General features: G+C 35.4%; 1 long non-coding RNA gene across 1 annotated transcript in view; it reads left to right on the plus strand.

Annotated features, from left to right (window-relative positions):
• The window catches only part of LOC131802812 (uncharacterized), a 52,974-nt gene that overhangs the window by 6,142 nt on the left and 30,815 nt on the right, over positions 1–16,017 (plus strand). The gene's annotated exons all lie outside the window — the stretch shown is intronic.

Below are 16,017 nucleotides of genomic sequence, written 5' to 3' on the forward strand. Positions count from 1 at the left end.
TTGCACAATTAACCTGAAATCGGATTAAGAATATATAATGGAGCTATATCCAAATCTTAGCCAATCGCGATAAAATTTGGTACCAAATATCATTGTTGTCAAATGCATATTTCGAATGTGAGGGACTTAAGCAACAAATCGGGTGAAACACATACATGGGAGCTGAAGCTATATCTCAACCGATTTTCACCAAATTAGATGTACTTACTTCTAGATGGAACTCCGTCGGAAGTGCCAAATTTCAGGACATTTGAACTGATATTGGCCATTTGGTGGATAATTAACCCGAAGTCGGTTGAACATATATATTGGAGCTATATTTAAATCTGAACCGATCTTGAAGCAATTTCTGGGCTGTATCTGATATCAGGTACCAAATATTATTCTTGTGGGGTGCATATTAAGAATGTGAGGGACATAAACTTCTAATTGAATGAAGCATATATATGGGAGCTATAGCTATATCTGAACCGTTTTTCATTTTTTTGATGTATTTGCTTCTATATGGACTGATATTGGTCATTCAGTGCACAATTAACCCGAAATCGGTTGTATATGGGAGCTATATCTAAATTTCAACCGATTCTCAACAATTTCAATAGGGTTCGTCCTGGGCTAAACAAATATTGTTTGGAAAATCTCATCTTATTTGGATAAAACATTCGACCAGTATTTTGTTCTCAAAAATACATGGACAGACGGACTGACATGTATAAACCGACTCAGAAAGTGATTCTATGAAGATCCTCAAAAGTAACTATGGGTCTATCTCGCTTCCTTCTCCATGTTATAAACAAATTCACAAAGACATAATACCGTTACCACTATGTGGTGTAGGGTATAAAAAGGAAGTCCTTTTGAAAATATGTCTTTAATTGCCGAGCTTTCAACACCTAATTTCAAAAAAAAAAAAAATCCTTTGGAAAATGTGTCTAAAATACCGAATATTGGCAGCTTCCAAATTTCAAAAAAATCTATTGAAAAACGTGGCTAAAATTGTCAAAAGACGGAATTTCGGGTAGGCCCTTAGGCGAGGCCATACGAAAACGGGAATCTGTTTGTATAATTTTCTGGCGTATCAGATGGCACCTCTCACCATCTTGTTGGTAAAAGTGCCGACTTACAGTAAATTCCATTAAAAAAAAATTATAAAACCAAAAAAAAAAAAAAAAAAAAACACCGGTACAGTCGAAGGAGGAGAAGATTTTGCAGACCTAAAATACTGTGGTTTAAAATGTTATTGAACTGCTTCATTGAGATCTTAAATATAACCAAAAAACTTCCATCATGGAAGAGATTAGCAACTCTTAAAAATAATTAAAATTTAGAATGTCATATTCTATTTTATTAAAAAATATTTCTCCACACATTCATTTGTCATTTTTAAAATATACTAGTATTATGCAGATTTTTCCCTTTCCTGAGTGTGAATACAACACAATACTAAATCCATGCTGTACATCTATGAATATTTTATTCAAATTAATAGAATTCCAGAATATTTTTCATCAGCTGCTTTCTATGGCGCAAATGGCGGTACAGAGTGTGCTGAGATTATGTTTGGTAACCAAATGACCGGACGTTACAATTTTGTCAAAAAAAAAAAAAAAAAATGTGACTGTCTCTTCATTGTCTATCCGGAAACATTGCCGTTGATTGTCTGTTGTATATCATCAAATGATTCATTCAAGTTCTGTTTATTTGTCTAAGGGCAATAGTTGTAAATTATTAATGGAAAGTTCCATAAGATTGTGGAGAAAGCTTCTTGTTCTTCTTCTACTAAAAATCGTTTTCACTTTATCATCGCAATAACTAATTCTGTTTTTTGGTTGGTTTATCACCAGCATCATCAGCATTCATCATTACCACAATCATTAAGTAACAGATGTGGGATTTGTTACATCCAAAGCATTTGCTGTTGCTGGGCCATAGCCATTGTCAGTTTGGAAAATGCTTTTTTTTGCAATTGCTCAAATTTCAAAATAAATTAAAATGCATTCATGGAGACTAGTCGTTTTTTTGCATTTCGATACTGGGGCCAGAAATTGCCGTCGTTGTTGTTAATTTTCCCCCACAATTGTGGCTTAAATTATGCGACATTGACAGATTTCAATGGTTAAACTTTTGAAGGCGGAACTGTTTAATTTGTAGCGAATTAATTGTATGAATTAATGGTAGGTCAAATTGGGGATCTACAAAGGACTACCACAATTCAAGATCAGGCATCAAGGTAATTTTGGGGTAAATCCTCATACATAACTTTTCTAGAACATGAATATTTTCCAATCTGTCGTCATAATCCAAAGATCATTCCTCCTTTAAAAAAAACCGGCCAATGACATTTGACTTGAACTACAAGTGAGTGAGACAGTCCATTGCATAACACAAAGAAAGAACTTTGCAGAAGTTTGTCTTTTGTCCGGACAATTGTATGGCTAATTGGATGACTGTGAATCTGACTGCGTAGTGGATAAATATGCATTCATATGCTTGGCATTCATCCGCCAAGCACTTCTTTCCATAAATCCATTACATTTATCTTCATAAAATAACTATGACTTACTTGCTGTTGCTGCAGCTGCTGACTATATAATTTATTTATTTTTTTATAATGAAGTTATTTCTCTATGCCGCCTGTCTGTGATATAATTCAATTATATTCCGGCTATATTTCATTTGTATCCTCTCCAGCGGCTGCATGGATGGATTCATAGACATTGTCGGAGCCTGCAATTTTCTTTAATTAAGTTTGTTTGATGTCTTGACATATAACTGAGCAGATATGTACATATCTTGCAACTGAGCTTGTAATAATGATCGGTGAGGGAGCGAAAAAAGGATTATATTTTCAAAGGTTCAAAAAGAGTCATTTTGTGTGGGTAGCTAAGGACATTATGATTTCAAAGAAGGAATACTGTGAAGAACACACCTTTATATCAATCTGAAAGGAAAAGTCTACCCTGAATAGACAGATTACAGAAATTTTGAGTAAACCTATCCACAACAGCTTATTTGAATATGATCAGAATTCGATAGAAGTATTAATTGTCTATCTCTAATACGTTAAAAGGTATCAGCCGGGTTTACTGACTCTCGGCCTTTTTCCAAATATATTTGGACATGTAGTATTATTATTCAAAATTTTGACCCTCTATAGGAGATCTACCCATGGAGTATGACTTTAGTCTGATATAATCATTGGAGGTGACAGCTTTGGATATATTTTTTTTTAAAAATGCTCAACGTGTTTTGAGAAGTCACCAGAAAGTGTAAGTCAACATACCCTATATATACGACTTTGAAAATCGCTGATTTTTTTTCGCATGCATAAGGATTAAAATTATTCATAATGTTAAAAAGTAGGGAAGTGGGTCCATAAATTTTATATTCAGATCAGATTGCTGGTATTGTAATATAAAAGATTTGAAGAAAATCCTTGAGACATTTCTTATGTTATGGGAATCATAATTAATTATTCAAAAAATTGACCTTTTGTGGGGGATATACCAGAAAGAGAGGACCGATATATTATATCTCCATAGTAGATCTTGGGTATTATTAGGTTGTGTCAAGTTCCCTCATGTTTGTTTATTCAAAATATTGATCCGTTGTACGGGAGGTATCAGAAGGAAAAGTTCGTTGCATCCGTTCCTCATACCTGATCTTGTGCAAAATTTGAAGACAATAGGACTCTTATTTTAAATTTTGTAATAGTTATTATTGTGCAAAAGTTTGACCCATTGTGGGGGAGGTATCTTAAGTGGGTGGATATATCGCGTGGGCCGGTATATCTCATTTTTCCACCTTGTAATGTTTTAAATATTGGGATATGCGAAACTTAACGAAAATCTGATGCATACAGGGTGAGATGAAAAAAACGGCAACCAACTTCAGACTGCTGTCATTTCTAAGCCACTCGTCCGACAGCTGTTAAAATTATTCCTTTGACAGCTCATTATATTGTTTACAAGCGTACAAAAGAATTTTGGTGAGAATTTTCAAGAAAAAAGTTATTCGTGACGGAATTCATGCGTGATAGTGTGATTTTTTTATATTTGGCTGGAAACCCACAAGTGGCTATCCTTAGAGCACTCCGGCATTTAAATGTGAATAAATCTTTTGTGTCACGTCAAGGAAGTGGACGGAAGAAAACAGCAACATGAAATGGTTCGAAAAGTAAAGAAGCGTCTTGATCGAAACCCGCGTCGCAGTTGCCGAAACATGTCTTGTGAGCTGAACATATCGCAATATTCCATTCGGAAAATATCGAAAAATGAGCTCGGGGTAAAGCCATTGCAATTCCAAAAAGTGCAAGAACTTATACCGCAACGGAAAGAAAATAGACTCAAAAGAGCTTAAGAGTTGCTTCGCTTGGCCGAAAGTGGCGAACTGCCGAATTTGGTTTTCTCCGATGAGAAAACATTCGTTCTCCAGCAGTTTGTAAACAAACAAAATGATCGCGTTTACCTGCCAAAGAGGTCAGCTGAAAATGTGCACCTTCGGCTGGCCACCAGAACTCAAGCACCGGCCATGGTGATGCTGTGGGCCGCCATAACAGCCGATGGCCGTTCTCAGCTCGTATTAATCGACCGTGGCATCAGAATAAATGACGAATATTATCGCGAAAATATTATGGAGGGTGTATTAAAGCCTTGGGCACGCAAACATTTTGGCCGCAAACCTTGGATATTCCAACAGGATTCAGCACCATCGCACTCAGCAGGCGTCATCCAAGAATGGTTACAAAATGAGGTTCCGCGCTTCATTTCCAGCGCACAATGGCCACCAAAATCTGCTAATACCAATCCGTTGGACTATTGTGTCTGGAGTATTTTGGAAAGCAAGGTTGGCACTAAAAAATACCAAAGTGTCGATCACCTCAAGCAAACGTTTCGCCCGGAATGGACCAAAATATCGCAGAGCAACATTCGGGAAGTGTTTGAAGGCCATAATTCGTGCCAAAGATGACCAATTCGAACAAATCTAAACTTATTCTAAAACTTGAAGCTATTTCCGACATTTTTTGCTTTCATTCAAAAAGAATTAAAAAAAAATATGTATAAAAATTATGGCGTTTGACTTTGTTGCAGTTTTTTTATCTCACCCTCAATGTGGAGGACAGTTATATGCACATATAAAATACTTTTAATACAATTCTCTATAAATTGGTGATCTTCTTAAATCCAATCCATATACCTTACCTTCCAATTGTACACAAAACACCATTTCATTGCACCTTAAGAATACATTGTCTCATAAATTCTAAAACTCAAAAGCGTTTACACACAAAAAAAAAACCTGCTTTACAGCCTTCCCTTCATTAGCAACCTCCACATCGTCATCTTCAAAAATTGAAAAAAGAAAAAACAAAAAATTCAAATTAATTTCGCTTCGATTTAAAACTAACAGATAATTAGTGCCTGGAGGTGATCTTCGTCGTTCGTTCGTTTAGCACTAATCAATAGAAAATTAAAATAAACAATAAAAACAACAATAACAGCAGTGGCAGCAAATTAAAACTATTAACAAATGAGTTCTGCCGGAGGGTGTTTATTTGTCTGGTGTGCCGTAAATGCGGGAGTAAATAAATTTCGCCGTCAATCTCTCAGCCGCCACAGCAACAACAACATCCAACAAAACGAAGTCGAAGTCGTGATTTATCGCTTAAAAAGAAGTAATAAAAATACCCAACACTTCGGATAAATCTTGTTTTAAATAGTTGAAACTAGTTTGGAGCAACGGCTTAAAACACGCACACACACACTCACTTTCCTCCTTGCCGGCCAGCAGAGAAAAACAGCTGAGCAAAGTAGCAGATGAAAATGCTTCAACTCTTAATTGAATCCTTGAATCAGGTGTTTTGAAATCTCTTAACATTGAAGAGAACTCAAGCTAAAAGGGGGGCAAACTTTTATCTCCCATTTCACAAATACTCTTCGTTACTGTCTGTTGTTGCTGTGCGAAAAACATCTGTTGCTGACTGTTAAGAAGAAAAGAAAACAGAAAACAAACAATGCTGCCAGACAAAGATGGCAGGCAGGCCAGGCAGGCAGCAGCCGCAGTCGCTCTGAGAAAAACGGGCAACAAAACAACAAAGCAGCAGAGTATTGTAAACAAAATTGATAAGAAACGTAAACATTGATGATATTCGTATTTCCATACTCTTGGAATTTATTACGCGGATTCTATTTTTTGTAGAGTTAAAATCTACAGTTGCTTTTTTGGGATGTTGTACCCTACATCATCTATATGGTTGAAGGGATTAAACTGATGTATTTTTGAAGGGCATAAATTCTGATTAACGATTTAATTAAAAAGGCCAGAATATTTTTGGGAGGAAAAACAAATTTTTATTCGATAATTACTTGATATGGTTTAGCTCCCATGATTGATTTGGTATAGTTCCCATATAAATATAGCTGGAGACTTATTAAAAATTCTCTTAAAAACTGTATAAGCGGAACATATTTCATGATGCTAAGAGTGTTGAAGAACGCTTAAATTTTTAGATTTTTAGAGGTTGGAACATGTCTAAGGGAAATTGTGTGTTTGAAACCGGGGTTTGATGAAGAAGCCATGAAGGGATTTCCTAGCTGAACTATGACCAAAAATATGGTTTCGGTGAGTTTGTAATTTATTTGAGTCTTTCCTTAACTTTGTATTTAAACCTTTAATATCTCTCCCTATCGCGCAGTTCCTCAAAAAGACTGTCAAATTTCGAAAATATGATTTTGAGTTTTTGGAAACATGTCAGACCCTAAAGTCAGTTCTTCGGATCATTCTTCTGGCAAACATACCATATATACTAATGATGCCGGCTCCCCAGTTTTTCGGTGTTTCTTGCATTTATTGTTATTGGAGGTGTTTTAAACTAGTCATATTCAAAATTTAATTTTTCTGTAGATAAGTAGTGTTTTCGGAGAAAATATAAAAGAGCGAATCGATATCATTACATTACTGTCTCATAAAAAAATCAATATTTTTGAAGGATTTAGCATATCCTTGTCAAGCCACTCCCTGATGTATCGTCAGTTCGAGCTCAAAAATGTGCTTCGTTAAAATAGCCATTTAGACCTCATGTCCAGTCGGGATAAATTCTTCCTCTTATATTTGTACCCCATTTAGCCAAGTCCCCTCCTAAGTCTGGTGCTCAGAAGAAATATTTGATTTGGACAAATTTTTGGACATGGTAACTTTATTGAAATAAATTAAAGTCCACATATACAGGGTAAGATAAAAACCAGCAACAAGTCAAACGCCATAATTTTTACATCCTTTTTCTAAATTTTATAGAATAAAAAAATGTCGGAAATAGCATAAAATTTTAGAATAAGTTTATATTTGTTCGAATTGGGCACCTTTGGCACGAATTATGGCCTTCAAACGGCCAATGAAACCGTCAAATGCAGCCCGAATGTGGCTCTCCGGTTATTTGGCCCATTCCCGGTGAAGCGCTTGCTTGAGGTGATCGACACTTTGGTATTTTTTAGTGTCAACCTTGCTTTCCAAAGTACTCCAGACACAATAGTCCAACGGATTGGTATCTGGAGATTTTTGTGGCTGGAAATGAAGGGAGGATCCTCATTTTGTAACCATTCTTGTGTGGCGCGTGCTGAGTGCGATGGTGTTGAGTCCTGTTGGAATGTCCAAGGTCTGCGGCCAAAATGTTTGTGTGCCCAAGGCTTTAATACATCCTCAAGAATATTTTCGCGATAAAATTCGGCATTTATTCTGATGCCACGGTTGATTAATACGCCCAAGGCTTTAATACATCCTCCAGAATATTTTCGCGATAATATTCGGCATTTATTCTGATGCCACGGTCGATTAATACGAGCGCAGAGCGACCATCGGCTGTTATGGCGACCCACACCATCACCATGGTCGGCGCTTGAGTTCTGGTGGCCAACCGAAGGTGCTCATTTTCAGCTGACCTCTTTGGCAAGTAAACACGATCATTTTGTTTGTTTACAAACTGCTGGACAACGAATGTTTTCTCATCCGAGAAAACCAAATTCGGCAGTTCACCACCTTCGGCCAAGCGAAGCAACGCTTTAACTCTTTTGCTTCTAATTTCTTTCTGTTGCGGTATAAGTTCCTGCACTTTATGGAATTTCATTGGCTTTACCCTGAGCTCATTTTTTAATATTTCCCGAATGGAATATTGCGATATGTTCAGCTCACGAGCCATTTTTCGGCCACTGCGTCGCGGCTTTCGTTCAAGTCGCTTCTTTACTTTTCGAACCATTTCTGTTAATGTTGCCGTTTTCTTCCACTTCCTTGACGTCGGGCTACGCTACCAGTATCACGGTAACGAGCGATGGTACGAGACACGAAAGATTTATTCACATTTAAATGCTGGAGTGCTCTAACGATAGTCACTTGTGGTTTTCCAGTTTCCAGTTTTATAATGAAATCGCACTATCACGCGTGAATTCCATCACGAATAACTTTTTTTCTGGAAAATTCTCACCAAAATGCTTCTGTACGCTTGTAAACAATGTAATGAGCTGTCACTGGAATAATTTTAACAGCTGTCGGACGAGTGGCTTAGAAATGACAGCAGTCTGAAGTTGGTTGCAGTTTTTTCATCTCACCCTGTATTTAGGTCCGATACGAAATGGACAATATTGGTCAATTTCTTTGGAACCTACTAAATGGATGGTCAATCATTTAAATAATCGTAACAGCAGCGAAATATATTTCAATAATCGAACATTGGCTGAGGGTATACATCTGTCGGCAAAATCGACTGATACTTTTTAACATGTTTTTATTAAATTAAGGTAAAATTGAAAAATTAATTGGTATCCGTCCACAAAGCCTTTAAATTTTCAAAAATCATGGTTCTTGTAAAATTACGAAGAAGATTCGACATTTTCTAGGAAGTTTAGATTGTTTTATCCCCTTCAAGAAGCTAAATTTTTCGGTCCGCAAATTCATTGAAAACCCTATTGTAAATTATCGATTGAAACTTGAAACTTCGGATCAAAAATATTTTTTTATATCTTATTTTTTTCTAAATAGAAAATTATTGGCAAAGTCTTCACAGATCTATGCAAGATCATGCATATTTTTAAGTACTATAATGTTTTTTAAACTCAATATATTGTGTTATTAAATTATATTGAACTCCAAGTAAACTACCTGTAACTACAGCTGAGTTCTTAAGACATCAACAGAAAAAATTCTTAGAAACATAAAGTTAGACACATTATTTTAAGTCATTCTACTCTCTGAGTAAGTTAGCGATATGGCATTTCAGGGCTATAGTAAAAGTGTAAGGCATAAACGGTTCGATCCGGGTCTCCCATTTAAAACAAAGCAATATTTAACGTTTTATCACTATGGTCGATTTATTTTCGTCTTCTCCACAATGTTTGCATATTTTTTTATGAATTCTAAAATGGACGCGTGGCATCATCACCTAGACGATAATTTCTCCTGTTTTTTATTTGCATTACTTAGGAATATGTGGACTCTTGTCATTATGAGCGAGTTAGTGGCGCACGAGCTCTGTTTGTTATTACTTTTGATGACTATAATTACTAATTTTATGATTTTCATAAGTTATTAGCCGAATTTTGTGTGAAAACTTTTTCCTTTGGATTGACGTCAGTCAATATCCTACAAAAGCTTAGCTATGGTAGCATAAAAATGCTGAACGCAAAAATCAGTTCGTATTTTGTAATGCATTATTTGTATCCCTTGTTTACCGTCGATTTTTTGTTTGCTTTTTTGATTATGATGCCCTTGATGATGTTTTTTTTTTTTTGCGATTTTGTTTTGACTCATTATTTTGCATAAAATATATTTTTCAGTTATTCAATTCGTTTGGCTATGAATGAAATGAATGTTCTTTTCCTCATTATTTTTTAGAATATTTTACACTTACCTTTCGATTCGTTCGTGTGCGCATGGATGTGTCTAGCAAATCTTTATCTATTTGTGGGCTATTGTTTACATTAAGACTTTGAGATAAACAGTGGGCAACTAACAAAAATTAATTCAAAAAATTTTTAAATTTAATGTGGAGGGTAAATTCTGTATGATTAGGTGGAAAAGGCAAATTACACATATTTTGTCAGTTTTGAAGATATTTTTCAACTGACTTTTTAGATCTATTGTTGGCAGGAATGTTGGTGTTTGAGGAAAATCATTGACTTTTTCTCGCATTTTATGAGAGTTTTACAATTTACATAGGTTGGACTGAATCAGATACTTTCTTTGAGAGTTGTGGTGCGCACTAACCAGATAGATGGAAACCTAATTCGTCGATTGAGATATGGAGTCGAAATTCGTTATTTCGACGAGGCGCATGATAGCTGATGGTATAACAACTAAAAAAGCAGTAAGTTCGACCGGGCCGATTTTTAAATGCCCTCCACCATTTGGAACGAATTTGGAAATTAAAAAAAAAATAATAATAATAAAATCCGTTAGAAATTCTATTAAAATCTTAAAAATGCCGAATATAGCCATTCTTTTTGGGGCCTATTCGAAGACGTGAACCCGCATGGGCAACTTTTGTCATAAGCCATTACAATATTCAAATACGGAACTTGAAAAAATCCGGTGAATAATGTAACTAAAATCATCAAAATATCGAATATAGGTAGGTACCGTTATATCGGGGCTATACGAAAACCTGGACCAGCACAGACAATTTTCTGTCACAGGCTGTAGTACCTATAAAGAACTTCAAATACGAAATTTCAAACAATTTCGGTGAATATTGTACTTAAAATCGCCAAAATACCGAATATAGGGAGGTACTGATATACGGAGCCTATACGAAGACGTGGACATGCACGGAAAATTTCCTGTCATAGGCTGTAGTAACCATTATGAACTTCAAATACGAAGTTTCAAACAATTTCGGTGAATGTTGTACCTAAAATCGCCAAAATACCAAATATAGGGAGGTACTGATATATGGAGCCTATACGAAGACATGGACCTGCACGGACAATTTCCTGTCATAGGCTGTATAATCTATTATGAACTTCAAATACCAAATTTGAAACAATTTCGGTGAATAATGTCACTAAAATCATCAAAATACCGAATATCGGGTGGTACCCTTATATGGGGGCTATACGAAGACCTGGACCTGCACAGACAAGTTTCTGTGACAGGCTGTAGTACCTGAAATAACCTTTAAATAAGAAATTTCAAACAATGTCGGTGAATATTGAACATAAAATACACAATATAGGGAGGTACTGATATATGGGGCCTATACAAAGGCCACATAGTTCCCATTACGAACTCTAACTACGAAATTTGAAGCAACTCCTGTGAATAATGTCTCTAAAATCATCAAAATATCGAATAGTGGGAGGTTCCGTTAAATGGGGGCTATACGATACGTGGGTCTATATAGACAATACTCTTCCATGGGGTAAAGTACTTCGAAGGAACTTCTTTTGTGGATTTTCAGACAATTTAGTTAAAAATTTTGGCAACAAAATCAAAATTACGAATATGGGGGGTACCGTTATATGGGGGCTACATAATATCGTGGACCAATATAGCCCATCTTCGAACTTGACCTGTGTGCAAAATGTTACTTTCCTATCTTTATTCGTTTTTTACTCTAGCGTGATTACAAGAGCTGTGAACGGAATGACCAACCTTATATACCTTATATATTATATAAAAAGTACGAGTATAAGTAATTCTATTTGGGAACTCCTAGTGAGCATCAAAACTCAAAATCTTCTTCATTCCTTCCCTCCCACTGTTGCTTATTCATTTTGCGCTGAACACACTCATTCGGATTCTCGGGCACTTTCTCTCACTTCCCAGTCAGCATATCTAAACTAAAGAATGCAATTTAAATATATTTTTTTTTTTTGTTTTTTGAAATATATAGATATTTGAATAATAAATATTTATGCAACATCCCCTCAACTCAAAACGATTTCAATTGTTATTTTGTATTTGGATTTGGCGGCCAAATGCAAATAATTAGGGAAAAACGGAGGAAAATAAGTCAAGGTGTTTCTGGGTGCTCTGCTGAATGTCATCGCTTGGTTTGTTAGTCATATCGCTTTAATTGCTTTGGATATGACAGGTGGAAGTAGGTGCAATTGTTGGTATGTAAATGAGAATGTAAATAAACAGTTGGCGCATGTATGGGTACAGATAAGGAGAGGCCAAATGTATGGAAATAAAAAAAACGGGTCATTGTTTTTTTTTTCTTCTTCTTAATGATGGACATGGGAGATCTAATGTGAAACCACCCAAACATGTAGGCCTAGTTTTGAATTTTAATTTTTGTATTCAAAATCTCTGGAGACATGTTAAAGTTTAAAATAAAATTTCCATTCATGACCATATAGTCGTTGAACACTCCTGCTGATGTCATTGCAAACCCCGAAAAAAAGAACGTTTTTCTTGCTTATCTTTTGTTGGCCTTATGTCTGCCCAAGAATTTATTTCGACATTTCGTCAATGACGTAACAGCAACGTCAAATCAAACCAAGTTATGGGCAATAAAATATTTTGTTATTTTTTTAATAAACTAAAGAAAATAGCCTTTAACAAATGTTTCTTTTTTTACCAAAAATACAATATCGCTACAGGTGACCATTAGGAATATTAACCAAGATATCTGTGTTTAGAGGCCACAACAGATAAGACCATAAAAGTGGGAACCCGTTAGATTTACGTAAATTCCATTTCAATAGATTTTTATCTCTGTCTCCATACGTAGCAGGTATTTTTCCTGTAGTTAATAGCTGGGTGGAACATAAAAATGTATTCTGTTCAGGTTGTCGCTTCAATATCTTATCATTGTTCTTTAACTATTCTATATTGGGTGGGAGGAGGAGGAGGAGTGGGAGGACGACTAGGCGAAATCAGTGCAAATTACTTGGTGTTAGTGGTTAACTGATTACGGCAAGCATTGCGTAACTTTGTTTTTAGCCAAGCGGTAATTATTTGAAGAGAAAAATATAATGTGACATATGACAAGCTATTATTGGAAAATTTCACTTGATCAATCAATTCAGATTTCAGATCGACTTTCTGGCTTTTAAATTTAAAAATAAATAATATTTTGATATTCTTAATGAAACGAGTCAGTAGATGCTGTTATATTCTCAGCTCAAACTTATTTTAGGGATGTTTTTAAAGAGCCAAGTGTAGCTTCGGTCTTATGGAACGTAGCGCCGCCCTCTTGAAAGCAAAGGTTACCAATATTCTCCACTTAAATGTGAATAACAAGAAGAAAAATAAAAAAAGAAAATTGGTATAATTATCTCTGTGAACCTAAATTCCCACTAAACAGTGACTCGTTTTGGTGCAGCGGCGTTTTAATGTAAGCGTGCGGGTATTCTGTGCCTTAAATGCGACAACTTTACTTGTTTCTGAAATCCGTTCCCAATTTTCGCACCCATTCTGCAATATGACCATGAGTGGAAAGATAAATCTCTAGTTATCTTTCAAATCAGACATGAGCTAAGTGTAACCATTCACTAAACAAAAAAGATATATTTGCGGACCCTATATTTAGCCTGTGGGAACCCAATATATTGAATTATATTTAAGATATAACACGATTCTTCTATTTATTCCCTACACCACGCTGTGGTCTTATGTCTTTGCATTTGTTTGCAACATAAAGAAGGAAGCGAGATATACCCATATGTCCTTTTGATGGTCCGCATAGAATCACATTAAGAGTCGATATATGCATGTCCGTCCGTATATCCATGTATTTTTTTAAACAAAGTATGGGTCTTATTTATTGCCCGATCAAAATGAAATTTTTGCGCAAATCTTTTGTTTGGCCTAAGGAGGAAACCTATTGAAATTGGTGATAATCGGTGAACATTTAGATATAGGTCCCATATATATATCCGTCCGATTTATATTTTATTGTGCAACAAATGTGTAATATTAGCCTAAATAGGATGGAATTTGCCACATACGACCAAAATGAAACGAGTGTGTCAAATTTGGTGTAAATCGGTTCCGATATAGCTATAGCTCTCATAAATATTTTTAATCCAATTTGTTATTTTTGTCCTCCATATCCGCAATATAAACTGCACTATAAAGTCAAATTCAGCTCAGAAATGCCTTTGTCAAATTTTTGCCGTAATCGGTTCAGATTTGGATGTAGCTCCCATATATATATCTTCAACCGATTTCGGGTTAATTGTGCACCAATGGGCCAATATAAGTCCAAATGACCTGAATATTGGTTCATCCCACCGAATTCAGTCTAGAAGCAAGTACATCAAATTTTTATAGGTATAGGTACCATATATATGTTTCATTCGATTTTGTGTTGAAGCCCCTCACAGCCGTAAAATCACAACAACGATTTTTGGCCCCAGCCATCAGATAGAGCAAATAAATGCCTATGCTAAATATTACAAATATTACAAAGATCGGTTCAGATTTGGATATAGCTCCCATATATATCCACACAAATTTTAAACGTCGCATTCTTTAAGGTTAAGATGAAAATCAATCGACCAAACTACGCGGCTGCAAAATCGTTTTTGTGGCGTTTTAATGTCGATTCCAATTTGGAAAAATGAAAATATTAAAAGACTATAAATCCGATGTCGAGTTATGAATCATTCGCCTGAACTTATGATAAAAGACGAAGAATAAATGAATTCAAAAAGTGCCACTGAGAACCCTTAACGTCAAATTAATATTCGATTAAATCTAGTTTGAAAATAATTCTAAAATAGTCAAAATACTGAAATTTAAAATGGGAGCCATACCAATATTTACTCTTTTGAACACATTTTATAGGAATATTGAGTGTCCAGATTTATAAATCGAAACCCATATGGTTAGAAATACTCAAATTGTTCAGAATCGGGAGTTAACGTTGTATAGAGATTTGCATATACCTAAACGCAAATCGATTTTTATATATAAATTTTTATAATCATCCTTTGAGTCATGTTAATATCTGTGCAAAGTTTCCAAGGTGTATTTAAAATATTCAGAGAGAGAGAAAGAGAGAATATTGAGGGGCCGGGCCGAACTTTGAATACCCTACACCATTTGGTACAAATTTAACAATTTTCAAAAAAATAAAATCCGTTAAAAATTCTGTTAATATCTTGAAAATACCTAATGTAGCCGTATATTAGAGTCTATACGACGACGTGGACCTGCATAGGCAACTTTTGTCACAAGCTATTACAATATTCAAATGCGAAACTTGAAAGAAAAAAATTTGGTACCGTGGTGGTTATAAAATGTGGATCTGCACAGACAATTTTCTGTCATAGGTTGTAATATCCATTACGAACTTCAAATGCCAAATTTAAAACAATTCCGGTAAATAATGTCGCTAAAATTATTAAAATACCGAATATAGGGGGGTTCCGTTATATGACGTGGACCTGCACATACAATTTTCTGTCATAGGCTGTAGTATTCATTACGAACTTCAAATACCAAATTTTAAATAGTTCCGGTAAATAATGTCGCTAAAATCATCAAAATTCCGAATATCGGGGGTTCCGTTACATGGGGGCTATACGAAGAAGTGGACCTACATGACCCATTTTCTGTCTTAAGCCGTAGTATCTATTACGAACTTTTGAATATTAATTTTGAAACAATTCTGATAAAAAATGTCGCTAGAATCATCAAAATACCGCATATCGGGAGGTACCGTTATGTGGGGGCTATACGAAGACGTGGACCTACATGGCCCATTTTCAATACAAAAAGTCCTGCAGATATAGTACACATTTGAGTAAAATTTTATCAACCTACTTCATTTCGTTCGGAAACTAGAGTGATTTCCACAGACGGATAGACGGACAGACGGACGGACATTGATAAATCAAAATAGAATTTTATGCTGATCAAGAATATAAGTATGTATATGTGGGGTCTAAAATGTATATTTCGATGTGTGACTATGGTGGAGGGTATAAAAAATCAAAAATCTAAATCGACTTTGTGTTGGGAAGCAAAAATCGAATATCGAATATAAGCTAATCGGACAAAACCGAGGCACTGGAAATA

Source organism: Musca domestica, unplaced genomic scaffold (assembly GCF_030504385.1).
Source record: "Musca domestica strain aabys unplaced genomic scaffold, Musca_domestica.polishedcontigs.V.1.1 246, whole genome shotgun sequence".
NCBI classification, from domain to species: domain Eukaryota; kingdom Metazoa; phylum Arthropoda; class Insecta; order Diptera; family Muscidae; genus Musca; species Musca domestica.